General features: G+C 41.6%; 1 non-coding gene across 1 annotated transcript; it reads left to right on the top strand.

Moving 5' to 3' along the window:
* Positions 1–13,673: 13,673 nt before the first annotated feature.
* Positions 13,674–13,877, top strand: LOC127233996 (small nucleolar RNA SNORA73 family). The gene has a single exon (XR_007835540.1). It is a non-coding gene; the product is annotated as a small nucleolar RNA SNORA73 family (small nucleolar RNA).
* Positions 13,878–14,118: the final 241 nt, after the last annotated feature.

Here is a 14,118-nt window from a genome sequence, read left to right on the forward strand (position 1 = left end):
CCAAACAGGTGAAATTAGATCCATCATGAGCAAATTGACTGTTTACAGCAGCCAACATTCCTTGGATGCCTGCTGAACTTATGGGGTGGGCACCCTTACTTCCTCTTCATTTTGTGAATTAAGAACTGAAAGAAATGACCTTGCAGCATAGCCATTGCTGCTGTTAGAGTATACAATGTGTGGTGAACGTTCAAATGAGTTTAGGTGATGTGTGTGGTTTCTACTCAAGTGGATTTTAACACTTAGAATGAGCAACTGATGAAGGACCAAGGGTGTTGTAGTGCTTTTTTATTTTGAAAACTTTCAAGCCCACACAAGAACAAATATATAGGCATATGTGTGAACATACATATATGGATAGAGAAGCACACACACACACACACACACATATATATATACATATATATATATATGTCATCATATAGATATGTGAGTTAACATGTGTTCTAAATTTTTAATTTTGCTGAAACATTTTTCAAAACTGATACTTCCCCCTAAATAGTTGAGCATGGATCTCCTGAGGATACTCTTCTTATATGTACTATCATTATATCTAAAAATGCTTATTCTTACTATCTAATTTACAATCAATTTAAAAGATCCCAGTGGCCCCCAAATTATCCTTTCTGAATTTTTTTTTAATTTTATGTCCAAATAAGACTGTGCATCTGGATGTCTCAGTTATCTCTCAATCTCACCCGCCCTCTGTTCCTTCTCTCTCTCTCCTCTCTCTCTCCCTCCCATCCTCTCTCTCATTCTCTCTCTCTCTCTCTCTCTCTCTCTCACACACACACACACACACACACACACATCCCAATCTCTTTCATCCTTCCTTCCTCTGTTCTTCCTCCCAGTCCCAGTACTGTTTTGTTTTTTTAAGATATTAGCCACTTTTTAAAGATGATTATATTATGGACCATTCCTTATCTGATGCTGTCTTTATGGTTAGATTTAGATGAAAAATATATAGCAATATTTTTCTAGGAGGCTGAGAAAGTAAGCAAAGAACCCCTGTGAAGCGGGGGGGGGGGCATGTTTTGCAATATCACAGTACTGAAGACACAGTAGTTACAGCTGAAAATATAGAAAAGAGAAATGATTGAATAAATTAAGTTCTCAGTTGAAACTTCTAGGGATCTCTAACCAAAGGCTCCAACTTCCATTCAATTAGGTTCCTGATTTTATGAAGACAAGCAAACCCACTGTTCCAAGGATGACAGGGTAAGTCCTGGCTACAAGATGATGTCACTCAGAACCACTACAATTAGCCATGTAACCCCTGTATTAAAAAAAAAAAAAAAAAAAAAAAAAAAACATACTAAGCATGCTAAAAGTAATGAGGAAACATGAAATCAGATAACAGAGCCAGAGTCATAGGATTGAGCTACCAGAGTTTATTGGTGACTTAGAAATAATGATAATAGAGACCTGCCTATCCACAGGGGACCACCCATGATCCCCAACTGCCTAGACTCTGACCCCCACCACCGGTCGACTACTGGAGTTCCGGGCCCCTCCCAGAGATCTGCCTATCCCCCCAGGACTACTCTGAGTTCCTTCTGGCTGGATCCTTGACCCCCATCGCCAGGGTCATCGCAGAGGTCTCAGCTGGAGAGTGCCAGGCCCAGGCGAGATCTGCCTATCGGCATGGAGACATCCTGAGTCCCAGCATTCGGGATCGCCAGTCTTCTGCTGGAGCCTGATTTTGACCCCCATTGGTGGGCCCCTGCCTAAGGACATACCTCCTAGAGAGCTTGGACCACCCAGAGCTACAGACATTGAACCGATGACCCACCTAAGCCCTCCTGGGGAGTACCATAGAGAGAGACACCCCACCTACACCTACTGGAAAAAGTGATGGGAAGATGGCAATATACAAAAACACATAAAAATAGAAAGACAAGCATAACACCACCAGAATCTAGGAACTCTACACCAACGAAACCTGAACACCCCAAAGCAGATGAAGCAGAAGAACAACTTAAAAATTAACATCATAAAAATGATAGAGGCCCTCAAAGAAGATGTGAGAAAATTCCTTAAAGAAATGGAAGAAAAAACAAAACAAAAATTTGGAAGAAATGAACAAATTTCTCAAAGAAAGTACAGAAAGCAAAGAAAAAAGAATTAAACAGGTAAAGGAAACGGTTGAAGACTTGAAAACTGAAATAGAGACAATAAAGAAAATACAAACTGAAGGAATACTGAAAATAGAAAAACTGGGCAAATGATCAGGAACTACAGACACAAGCATAACCAACAGAATACAAGAGATGGAAGAAAGACTCTCAGGCGTGGAAGATAAACTAGAAGAAATAGATTCATCAATCAAAGAAAATCATAAATCCAACAAATCCTTAACACAAAACATCCAGGAAATGTAGGACACTGTGAAAAGGCCACACCTAAGAATAATAGGCATAGAGGAAGGCGAAGAAGCCCAGCTCAAAGGTGCAGAAAACATATTCAACAAAATCATTGAAGAAAACTTCCCCAATCTGAAGGACATGCCCATGAAAGTACAAGAGCACACAGAACACCAAATAGACCGGTCCAAAGAAAAAACACCCCTCGACACATAATAATCAAAACACCTAACATACAGAATGAAGAAAGAATATTAAGACTGGCGAAGGAAAAATGCTAGGTAACATATAAAGGCAGACCTAACAAAATTACACCTGACTTTTCCATGGAAACTCTCAAGGACAGAAGGTCCTGAGTAGATGTTCTACAAGTACTAAGAGTCCACGGATGCCAGCCCAGGATACTATACCCAGCAAAACTCTCAATCACTATAGACAGAGAAAACAAGATATTTAATGACAAAGCCAGATGATCACAATACGTATCTACAAAACTTCTGGAAGAAAAACTCCAACCCAAGGAAGTTAACTACGCTCACAAAGACATAGGCAGCAGATAATCTAACTACATCAGAACCCAAGGGTAAAGCAGAACAATAAATTGACAACACCACTGCCAACAACAAATCTAAAACAAACAAGCATTAACAATCAATGGTTCTTACTCTCCCTCAACATTAATGGCCTTTACTGTCCTCTAAAAAGACACAGGCTGACAGAATGGACATGAAGACAGAATCCATCCTTCAGCTGCATACAAGGAACACATCTAAGCTTCAAAGATAGACATTGCCTCAGAGTAAAGATCTGGGAAAAGATCTTCCAATCAAATGGACCCAAGAAGCAAGCAGGTGTGGCTATCCTAATATCTAACAACTTAGACTTCAAACCAAAACTAACCAAAAGAGATGAAGACAGTCATTTCGTATTCATCGCAGGAGAAATCCATCAACACAAAGTCTCAGTTCTGAACATCTATGCCCCTAATACAAAGGCACCCACATTTGTAAAAGAAACACTACTAAAACTCAAACCTCACATAAAACCTCACACACTTATAGTGGGAGACTTCAACATACCACACTAACCACTAGACAGGACCACCAATCAGAAACTCAACAAAGAAACAAAAGAACTAACAGAAGTTATGTCTCAATCGGGTTTAACAGACATCTATAGAACATTCCATCCAAATACAAAAGAATATACCTTCTTCTTTTGGCAGCATAACAAACGTCAACAGATACAAAAAAAATTGGAATAGTCCCCTGTATCTTATCAGACCACCATGCTTTAAAATTGGAATTCAACAACAACACAAATCGCAGAAACACCACAAACTCATGGAAACTGAACAATGCGCAATTGCACCATACCTGGGTCAAAGAAGAAATAAAGAAATTAAGGACTTCTTAAAATTCATTGAGAATGAGGACAACATACCAGAACTTATGGGATACCTTGAAAGCAGTGTTGCCAGGGAAGTTCATTGCACTAAGTGCCCCTATGAAGAAAACAGAGGATAGTCACATTTGAGAATTAACAGCACAACTGAAAACCTTAGAACAAAAAGAAGCAAACTCACCCTGGAGGAATAGACGCCAGGAAATAATCAATTTGAAGGCTGAAATCAGTAAAATAGAAACCAGGAAAATAATACAAAAAAATCAATGCAACAAAGAGTTGATTTTTTTGAGAAAACCAACAAGATAGACCAACCCTTATCCAAAGTAACAAAAAAGCAGAGAGAGAACGTGCAAATTAACAAAATCAGAAACGAAAAGGGGGAACATAACAACAGACACAGAGGAAAGAAATCCAGACAATGTTCAGGTCATACTTTGAAAGCCTGTATTCCACAAAATTTGAAAATTCAAAGGAAATGAAAAAATTTCTGAATAACTGTCACTTACCAAAATTAAATCAAGAACAGACAAACAACTTAAATAGATGTATAACCCCTAACAAAATAGAAACAGTCATTGAAAGCCTTCCAACCAAAAAAAGCCCAGGGCCAGATGACTTCAGTGCAGAATTCTAACAGAAATTCAAGGACGAGATAATACCAATATTCCTCAAATTGTTCCACACAATAGAAGCAGAAGGTTCATTACCAAACTCTTTTTACGAGGCCACAATCACCTTGGAACCCAAGCCACAAAAAGACACAACTCAGAAAGAAAACTACAGACCAATATCCCTGATGAACATCAATGCAAAAATACTCAATAAAATACTGGCAAACCAAATCCAAGAATACATCAGAGAAATCATCCACCTTGACCAAGTAGGCTTCATCCCTGGATTGCAGGGATGGTTTAATATACAAAAATCTATCAATGTGATCTACCATATAAACAAACTGAAAAAAGAAAAACCATATGATCATCTCCCTAGATGCTGAAAAAGCCTTCGACAAAATTCAACACCCTTTCATGATAAAGGTCTTGGAGAGATCAGGGATAACAGGAACATACCTAAACATAATAAGAGCAATATACAGCAAACCAACTGCCAACATCAAACTGAATGGAGAGAAGCTTAAGGCGATTCCTCTAAAATCAGGAACAAGACAAGGCTGCCCTCTCTCTCCATATCTCTTCAATATTGTACTTGAAGTTCTAGCTAAAGCTATAAGACAGCAAAAGGAGATCAAGGGGATCCAAATTAGAAATGAAGAAGTCAAACTTTCTCTATTTGCAGATGATATGATAGTTTACATAAGCGACCCAAAAAAACTCTACCAGGGAACTCCTACAGCTGATAACACCTTCAGCAAACTAGCAGGATAAAAGAAAAACTCAAACAAGCAAAGAAACAAAAAATCAGTAGCTCTATTATATTCACACGACAAAGAGACTGAGAAAGAAATCATAGAAACATCACCCTTTAAAATAGCCACAAACAACAAAGTATCTTGAGGTAACATTTACCAAACAAGTAAAAGACCTATATAATGAAAACTTTGTGTCTTTACAGAAAGAATTAAAGAAGATACCAGAAAATGGAAATATCTCCCATGCTGTTGGATAGATAAGATAAACATAGTAAAAATGGCAATCATGCCAAAAGCATACTACAGATTCATTGCAATCCCCATTAAAATCCCAGCACAATTCTTCACTGACCTTGAAAGGATGATAATCAACTTTATATGGAAAAACAAAAGACCCAGGATAGCCAAAACAACCCTGTACAATAAAATATCTTCAGGAGGCATCACCATCCCTAACTTTAAGCACTACTACAAAATATAGTCCTGAAAACAGCCTGGTATTGGCACAAAAATAGACAGGTAGACCAATGGAATCAAATGGAAAATCCTGATATTAACCCACACCTATGAACACCTATATTTTGACAAAACAGCTAAAAGTATACAATGCGGGGAGGACAGCATCTTCAACAAATGGTGCTGGCACAACTGGGTGAGGGTGTGTAGAAGACTGCAGATAGACCCACGTCTGTAGCCATGCACAAAACTCAAGTCCAAGTGGATCAAAGACCTCAACATCAATCCAGCCACACTGAAACTCTTAGAAGAGAAAGTAGGAGGTACCCTTGAACAAACTGGTATAGGAGACCGCTTCCTGAACATAACTCCAGGGGCACAGACACTAAGATCGACAATTAATAAATGGGACCTCCTCAAACTTAGAAGCTTCTGTAAGGCAAAGGACACAGTTGACAAGACCAAATGGCAACCCACAGACTGGGAAAAGATTTTCACCAATCCTACATCTGACAAAGGGCTGATCTCCAAAATCTACAAAGAACTCAAGAAACTAGTCAACAAAACACCAAATAACCCTATTAAAAAATGGGGTACAGAACTGAAGAGAGAATTCTCAATAGAAGAAATCAAAAAGGCTGAAAGACACTTAAGAAAATGCTCAACATCCTTAGCTATCAGGGAAATGCAAATCAAAACAACTTTGAGATACCATCTTACTCCTGCCAGAATGGCTAAAAATAGAAACAACAATGATGACTCATGTTGGAGAGGATGTGGAGAAAGGGGAACACTCATCCACTGCTGGTGGGAATGCAAACTTGTACAGCCATTTTGGAGATCACTATGGCGGTTCCTCAGGAAAATGGGAATCAGTCTACCACAGGACCCTGCAATCCCCCTCCTAGTCATATACCCAAATGATCCACATCCATGCAACAAAGACATTTGTTCAACTATGTTCATGGCAGCATTATTTGTAATAGCAAGAACCTGGAAGCAACCTAGATGCCCCTCACTTGAAGAATGGATAAAGAAGATGTGGTACATCTACACAAAGGAATACTACTCTGCGGGGGGAGGGGAACAATGGAATTTTGAAATTCGCAGGCAAGTGTATGGAACTTGAAGAAACCATCCTGAATGAGGTAACCCAGTCACAAAAAGAGGAACACAGTATGTACTCCCTCATATATGGATTTTAGACCTAGATCAAAGGATCAGCAGCATATAATTCACACCACCAAAGCAACTAGGATACAAGGTGGATTCTAAGAGATTCATATAAAGTCCCTCACAGAAGGGAGAAGGAACAAGTTCTCCAGAGCACATGGGAAGTGGGGGGGGGCAGTGAGGGGAGAGGGAACTAAGAGAAAGAGAAGGGGAGAAGAGGAAAGCACGTGGGACTAAGAAGATTGAGTCAGGGGAGGAATAGAAGACAGGAGAAAGAGAGAGAGAGAGAGAACATAAAAGAGGGAGACATTCCCCCCAGACTGATAGCTGGTAATCCAGCATGGGACTGACTCAGACCCCCCCTGAATATGGTCTCAGCTAGAAGGCCTGAGCAGTCTAAGGGACCTCAGACAGTGGAACCAGGATGTATCCCTGGTGCACAAAAGGACTTTGGGGGCACATCCCCCATGGAGGGATACTCCCTTAACCTAAAGACAGGAGAGAAGTCCTAGTCTAGATTTAGATAACCCCTCCTGGATGGCATTACCCTACATGTGAAGTGAGGGGGTTATTGGTGGGGAGGGTGGTTGGGGTGCATGTGGGGAGGAGAGGGAGGGAGGGAAAAGAGGAGGGAGGGAGGGAGAGGGAGAGGGAACTGGAATCGATATGTAAAATTGAAAAAAAATACCTACTGTGTGTCAGGCCCCCTCTTAGAATACCCACTGTGTGTCAGGCACTGACTCAGGTATCTTGTGAATCCCATAAAACACAATCCTATAAAAGCAAAATTACTAGAGATTCACTTGCAGAGTTGAAACCTCCTACTGTGAACTCAGTCCTTTCTTACATGACATTTTGTGAGTGAGTGAGTGAGTGAGTGAGTGAGTGAGTGAGTGAGTGAGTGAGTATGGCAGAAGAGAGAGTAAAGGCTTGAGGGACCACTGACCAACTAGGGTTTGGGCACTGAATCTGTTTCTTTATACAGGAAATGAGTAGAATGAAGACTGTTCACTAGTGGATGCTAGCAATCGACACTGCAAGCAAAGCATGCAGAGCTCTCCCCAGCTCGGCTCTGCCATCTGCTCGCTCTCCTAGTCCTTGGTGGTGATAGTGGAGATGGGAGTATTGTGATCCATCTTGACAAAGATTCCCACTTGAGAATTTTTGGTTAATAGGACGATCACTCCTCATTATTCCTCTCATGTATGCAACAGTGGCAGGGATCCTTCTGTATGCTTGGGGACACAGCAGGAGATAAAACTGACATACCATTACCCTAAGATCAACAACCCAAGTTTTTAGTGGGAGATGGCAGACAGTAAGTTCAGAGATACAGTGAACACATGACCTGGATCAGCAAATCTTTCTGAAAGGCACAGTAGTAAATATTTAGTCTTTGCTGGTTATGAAGTCCATCTTCACAACTGGCACAGTCATATCTGCTACTGAATCACAGAGGTATCCATATTCAACCTGTAGGTTAATGGCAATGGCTTGTCCTGCTCACTTCAACAAACCTGGTGCTAGATTTTACCCACAGGCCACAGTTTGCTGATGAGTAAAGAAGAGCATTTCAATGAGTGATAAATACTGTAAATGAAATCAGGTGGGATTAATGTCTTACCTAAAGGCAAGTTAGGCAGGCCAGTGAGCTAACACTTGTGTTGAGCCCCCAGAGAGGAGGCAAGACAGCTTCACAGAGTAAATAGAGATGAGTGGACCTCAGAGGAATGTCACACATTAAGGAAACATGTGCCAAGGCCCCATGGCTATTGCTCTTTAGTCAGAGAAGCTAGAGTAGTTGTGGCTGAAGGAGAGGTAGGTGGCAGGTCCTGGCAGGCTTTGTCAGCCTCATTATCTGCTGGCACTTGATGCTAAGTGTGACAGAGTGGCCTGGGAGGTGGAAGGGCCCCAAATAAAGTGTTGTTGTCGGTTTACTTGATTGTTTATAACAAGTCTCATGTAGCTGAGGCTGGCCACCAGTTTGCTGGTTCCCGGTTTAAAGATCATTCTTGCTGTGGAGAAAGAATGCTTCAGGTATGTCTGGCTCTTGGGACAATAAGTGGAGGAGGAAACACCCATTTTCAGGGCTACTCAGGCAGGCTATGCACTGAAGAAAGTGTTCTAGCCGGAGGCAGATGGTCCTAGGGTAAGAAAGGATAATGATGCTGAGAAAATATGGTTTTCAGAGAGAATAAGGAGGCATGGGTCTATAGTGGGATCAGGAAATGCCACAGGAGTCAGGTTGTCTCTGAGCATCTCCTAAAGGGGTTCCAGTTTCTGGCAACTTCCCACCTGATATCACCTCACTCATTGCTTGGGTCTGAAACTTGGAGAATGTCTGGCTTGTCTCTCCCCCAGCCTTCACTCAGTGGTCTATAGTGACCAGAATCCCTTTCTTCCTTGCATCATGAAAGCTGCAATACTCCGGACTGCAAGATAAACTCTAGTTAACCTATTGGTTTACCAATGTAAACATGCAAGCCACCTTATCTCCTAGTACCCTAAGTACCCCGTGGACAGTACCCCTCACACACCCTCCTCTCCTGCTCACATTCTGCTCCATGCCTAACTCGTTAGAGAGCCCTGCCTTTCTTATCTTCCTCCCGCATTCCAAGCTCTGTTCTAGAAGGCCTAGTTAGTCTCATCTCCTCTGCCATGCTCTAACCACCACTGCTAGATGTGAAGTCTTTCTGCTCTGGTGTCTTTGGTTTTACACCTTTGTTAGTAACATTCTTAAGTCGTATTATTGTTTTGTGATACTGCAGATCAATCCCATGTTCTCATGAATGCAAAGCAAGTACTCTACCAGTTGAAGTATATCCCCAGTTTCCCTCACAGTTTTTGTTCTGTTTTAGTTTTGGGATTCAGGATCGTATGTGTTCCATGCTGACTTTGAATTTACTTCTTTCCTTTTCCTTCTCTTTTATGTGTATGGGTGTCATGCCTTCGTGTATGCACCATACATGTACCTCGTGCTCACAAGGCCAGGAAAGGGTGTCCAGTTCCTGGAACTGGAGTTGCAAACTGTTGTGAGCCTCCATGTGGGTACTAGGAACTGACTCTGACTCCTCTAGAAGAGCAACCCATGCTTTCAGTGTCTGAGTTATCTCTCTGGTCCCTAAAATTCACTTTTCATTCAAGGATGGTCTTAAACTTCCCATTGGCTGCCTCCACTTCCCACATGTTGGGATTACAGTCTTGTGCCACAAAACCTTGTTTATGCAGTTCTGGGAATCTAACTCAGGGCTTTGTGCATGCTACCTACCATTCTATCAACTGAGCTATACCCCAGCTCTCAAGTTCTTTTTTACTGTATGTATATATTATGTATGTGTATATGTATTATGTCTCTGTGTATATATGTATGTATGCATGTATGGATGTATGCCTGTATGTATGTAGTATGTATGTATGTATGTATGTATGTATGTATGTATATATGTGTGATATCCTGAAAATGACATCCAATTCTCTGGGTATTGCTATATTTCCTGAATCCTAATCCTCAGAGAAATGCTGTAAAGAAGGTGTGTTCATACTAATCTATGTGTGTAGATTGCTAAATTACCAGGGATCTGTAAGTTGATAACCATAGCCATTGTTCATAATTAAACTTTATAACTTATGATCAAATACATTGTGTTAAAACAAAAGGTGTTAACTACTAAAAGCTCATTATTTTAAATTATCCTGGCTACACTTTGCTAATTATCTGTGAAGTGGAGGCGACTTAGTCTATTGTGGCTTCCATGGCAGAAACCCTAAAAAATAGTGTACTCTATGTTTAGAGAACCACATTGGTATTTTAAAACCCGTGAGGATATGTCCTGTTGAACCAGAGCTCATTGTCTCCTACTAGTGCACTACTACCAATTGTACTGGCTTAATAAAATTTTGAAACAGAAAAAAAAAACATAATGATAATAATATGTTCAGGCAGATAGGTGATGGGAGATGTCATTTTGTATATGTTTCTCATACTGGTTAATAATAAAACACTGTTGGCCAATAGGAAAGGAAGATAGGAGGGACTAGGAGACAAGGAGGAAATAGGAAGTAGGAAGGAGGAGTCAAGATGGAGAGTCTGAAGAAAGCAGTATGCCGCCAGCTCCCCGGTAAGAGAAATACGTAGATCAGCAGAAATGGGTTAATAATTTAGGCAGAGCTAGCCGATAAGAAACAAGTACCTGGCCAACAGTATAATATCAAATACAGAGTCTCTGTGCATTATTTGGGACTGGCGGCGCAGCGGCAGGACAATACCAGGCGGCGGACGGAAAAACCCGTACACCTTACAGATAGGAAAAGGGTAAACTAAGCTAGATCAAAGTAGCTTTTTTCCAGAAAGCTAGAGAGTTGGAGGATATGGAGTATGGGAAATGGAAATGCCAGAATGGAAAACTACAAAGTAGAGCTGAGGGTTAAAGGAAAATTAGAATATTATAAAAATTTTAGAAAATTGAGAAATAGCATCTGTCTTCGCCCTGCCTGAGGCCTTTCAGAGAGTGCCATTGATTCAAGGCCAACACCAGAATAAAGCGAGCCTCACATTTATGTTTCACAAAGGAGCTATTATTTTATTCTCTTCTTCTACCAGCCCTCTCAACCCCAACTTCTCTTTACCTCCCATAAAGTCCCCATGTACCTCAGCCCTACACACACAACACACACATACTCACACATACACATTCATACAACACAGAAACACCACTCACACATACACACACACATACACTCACACCACAAACACACATATACCACATACACTCACACACATCATACACACAGACACACACACAATCACACACACACACATAGACACACATCACACATACACACACACATATATATATACACACACACCACACATACACTAATACACACAAATACGCATACACACACACACACACACACTCACACACACCGATCTACAGAGGACCTCTAGATGGTATCAGAGAACCCATAATGGTAACTGATCCTCTGAGAGCTTCAGGGCCTCCTGAGGCCAGATGGGTGTTCAGGGAGAACAAACACACTGACCCTGCTCTTCAGAGACCCAGAAGTTGGGAACTGTCCCCTTCACTGATAGTTCAGCCTGGGGCATTCTGTAAGCCAGTTAGTTGGCCTTGGCCATTTGAATGGTAAAACACCTTTCTCGTCATGTGTTGCAACTAGCTCTCCCTTCTCTGGTTGGCTGTAGCACTAGTAGATGGCAGGCTCTTGTCCACTACTACTGACACCCAGATTGCCATTGTCTGGACTAGCCTACTGTCTCAGTGCTGTCTGATTCCTTAGTAGGGATCCACATCTATCAGATTGTGTTCTTAAACTGTTGGTCTTCCCACATACTCCAATAGCTTTCCGCTGTAGAATTCCCCTGCCACTTTCCTAATGCAGACATTGGGTGGGTCCCTTTCAAAGTCCCAGGGACCTAAGCTGGAGCACTGTCTCTGCCAGCACCCTTCCCTGCATAACTAGGCCTAAAACAGGTAAAAGCCCTGGCTGTCTTTGACTCCCTTTGTCTGCCCATTTGACACCCAGGGTGACTTCTAGGATACTAAGGCATCAAAATGCCAATGGCTGTAGAATGGGTCCGCTGTGGGTTTGTAACTTTTCTGCCTTGATGGATTATAACTCCTCACCCTCTGCCCTCAAAACTGCAGGACACGTGGGATGTTGGAACTGAGATGGTTTTCAATTTCCCAAAAGAGGCTCAGATTCTGTTGGTAGCATCTTCCTGAGTTAGCATGTCCCAGGATTGCAGCCCACGCTCCAGGGTGAGAGACAGCGGGACAGAGGAGGTTCTGATCCCACAGAACTGATGAACCCCCATTTCTTCACCCTTCTCAGGCTCCCATGAGCAATGGCCCCTGGCCCTTTCCCTTGCCCATTCTGGAAATGTCAGGGGTTTCCCTTTTCCCCCTGAAGGGTCTCACAGTGACACTGGTATATCCTGAGTCAGCTGAGTCATGGCTAGGCTTCTGTCTGGAACTATGGGCAAGATCGGGATCAATTTATTGATTGTATGACTGTTTCTTTTTTTTTTTTTTCTTTCCCCTCATGAGCCATTTTTTTGTACTACCATATAGTTTAAATTAAAGAATATACCCCCAAAAATCAATAATAATAGAAACTGTAGAAATTAATGAACATGTGAAAATAGGATCACCCACTCTAGAGAAATCAAGGGATTGTTAAAGAAATCATAGAGGTAATAAGAAAAAAATCCTAGAATCAAATGAGGACAAAACTGTAGCACGAAAAATAAAAAAACAGAGACAGATATTGGGGTTCAAGTTGAAGATAAGAGAAGCAAAGCAGCCAAGCTACCAGAGAGCTCTTACCTCTGCCAAGCTGGGGGATCTTGACCTAAGGTCCTAAAGATGCTAGGTATGAGACCTTGCTCCTATCTTATATACCTCTCTAGCTAGGGTCAAAGACGTAAACTATGTCTCTCTTTTGGACTGATTCACTTTCATGTAGCTGTGGGTGGCCTTGAACTTACAGAGATCCATCTGCCTCTGTCTCCTGAGTCCTGGTATTAAAGGTGTGTACCACCACTGCCCAGCCTCTATGGCTGACTAGTGTGTCTGGCTTTGCATTCTGATCTTCAGTGGCTTTATTAGATCATAAACAATATATCGCCACACAAACTGTACAACTTATCAGAACATTTCGGATATAGCCAAGGCAGCCACAAAAGGAGAGTTTATGCATGATTATATTTACAAAATCATACAAAACTAAATAATGTAAAGATGTATCAAAAGGTCTCCAAGAAATAAAAACAAACATCAAATCAAATGTTAGAAAGAAACAGGGTTGGGACTGTAGCTCAGTTATAGACAGACTACAGAATTGGAGAAAAGGTTCTCTGAATATAGAGAACCCCAAAGATTCGAACATGGATACCCTAGGAGGTCCCTCTCCCTGGGCTCTGTTCTAGTGTCTTAGGGGAGCACAGGGCTCTGCTCTGTTATGTACTGTCCCTTTCCACAACATTGGAGGTGAAGCTGGGCTACCAGTCTATGCCTGCATATTCCTACAATTTCTCAGAGTCCTGTGGATGGTGACAGAGGAGACAACCCATGCAGGAAACAAAAGGCTGAGGGGAGAGAGAGAGAGAGAGAGAGAGAGAGAGAGAGAGAGAGAGAGAGAGAGAGAGAGAGAGAGAGAGAGAGAGACAGAGAGACAGAGAGACAGAGACAGACAGAGACAGAGACAGAGAAAGAACCCCAAAGATTCAAACCCAAAGATTAATAAATGCTGTGCTGTGAGTTAAACTTCCTGCTCCACCAGCATTCCAGGAAAGATGAAAAAGAGTAGAAGTCCAAATAGGGTGGC

Source organism: Phodopus roborovskii, unplaced genomic scaffold (assembly GCF_943737965.1).
Source record: "Phodopus roborovskii unplaced genomic scaffold, PHOROB, whole genome shotgun sequence".
In the NCBI taxonomy this organism is placed as follows: domain Eukaryota; kingdom Metazoa; phylum Chordata; class Mammalia; order Rodentia; family Cricetidae; genus Phodopus; species Phodopus roborovskii.